Source organism: Hakea prostrata, unplaced genomic scaffold (genome assembly GCF_041222555.1).
Source record: "Hakea prostrata isolate BN-2017 unplaced genomic scaffold, UWA_Hpros_2 contig_22, whole genome shotgun sequence".
In the NCBI taxonomy this organism is placed as follows: Eukaryota; Viridiplantae; Streptophyta; class Magnoliopsida; order Proteales; family Proteaceae; genus Hakea; species Hakea prostrata.
Window position 1 is genome coordinate 382,268 of NW_028291141.1, and position 1,616 is coordinate 383,883.

General features: G+C 33.3%; 1 pseudogene; it reads right to left on the reverse strand.

Annotated features, from left to right (window-relative positions):
* Nucleotides 1-427: 427 nt before the first annotated feature.
* On the reverse strand, nt 428-907 carry LOC148999235 (putative invertase inhibitor pseudogene; annotated as a pseudogene).
* Nucleotides 908-1,616: the final 709 nt, after the last annotated feature.

The following is a 1,616-nucleotide window of genomic DNA, read 5'->3' on the forward strand; positions in this document are numbered from 1 at the left end:
AAGAGTTGCATAACCCTTAAAGATACCCTTCCTTTAAATAAATCCACTACTAAATAGCGAGATGGAAATCGAACAATTGAGATATTTAGAATTTCATAAATCCTCTGTTTCCTTTGAGTTGATAGCTTTCTCCAACTTATTCTGTTGCCCTGAATAAGCTTGATACTTTTGATCTCTTGAAAAAATCTCTTAAATTTTTTCAAGTATCCAATTGAAGCATTCTGTTGTACGGAAAAAAAATCGTACCATACTAAAATATAAAAATATAATCGAAAAATAGCATGACTAAGCACCTCCCTTGTGAGCAAAGAGAAATTGAAGTCCTTAATATTCCATTAGATATTTCAAAATGGCAAATATTAACTAATTATGAAAAATTAAAAATAGAACCGCACTGAAGATACTATATATTACATTGAAATATTGTTTACACCAGGGAACTTCCACTGAGGATGGTGACAATACGCAATGCAATTGCACATAACTGGTAGTAAGCAGCGTCCTCTACTGACAATGGTGACTTCAAACCAGGTTTCTCCAAGAAGCCGTACTCACAAGTAGTAGATGCGTCCATCATCGCACCCACATAGGTATTAGCGTCTCGGTAATTCTTGGATTTGAAGAAAACAATTGCATCATCCGCAATTGAATCCACATCAGAGAAAAGTTGTTGACATGTCTGTAACCGTACTTCAACAACCGGACCAAATTTTCCATCTTTCAAGAGCTCACCAATCAGTGAAAGAATTTTTGTGGCGTTTTCTTTGCTTAAATTCAATGAGATGAGCCCTAATTCTTGGAGATCTGCATTGTGGCTCTTGGGATCTTCTCCAAGAGTTGCAACACAAAAGTCATAATGGATATGTTCCTCACCTTGGGCAACTTTCCGGCATGTTTCCGTCACCATATCAGCATCAACAACAAAGAAAAATAGAATGACAAGAAAGAAGAAAGGCAGAGAACACTTCATCTTGTTTGTTGATTTCTGCAACTCTCTCTTCAACCAATGAATATCAAAATGTGTTGGCTATTTTATAACTGATAAGAAGTAATTTGATAGCAAAATAGTCGGTTGTGCGTTTATTTTCTGAGATTTTGATGTAATAAATACACAAAAGTCAGGTCATATACAAGGAAATAGAGATAAGAAAATATATAGGGTATATAAAGTGAATATACAGCATATATAAGGTATTATATCTTGCCAAATAGGTTTCCAATAAAAAATTATTGGCTCCTATAATTGGATTTCAAAAATGTAGTTGAAATCTATATTGTGAGATTAACGGATTCTTGTAATTACAATCCAAAAATATGATTGAAATGCATATGGTATTAAGTATCCCTAAGTGTTTAAGGGCCTGTTTCGTTACATGAGTTTGGAAATTTCAAATATTTAGAGATTTCAAATCTATGGAGTCATAATTTATAAAATTAAATGTTTGGTTGTGGAATGAAATCTGTGGATTCATCCTAAAAATCTGTGAGATCTGTGATTTTTGTGAATGTGCAAATGTATAGCTTTTTTGAAATATCTGGATTTCACCCCTTACCCATAAATCTACAGATTCACGTTTTTAGTGTAAAAAGGTGAATCTCTAGATTTCATGAATCTA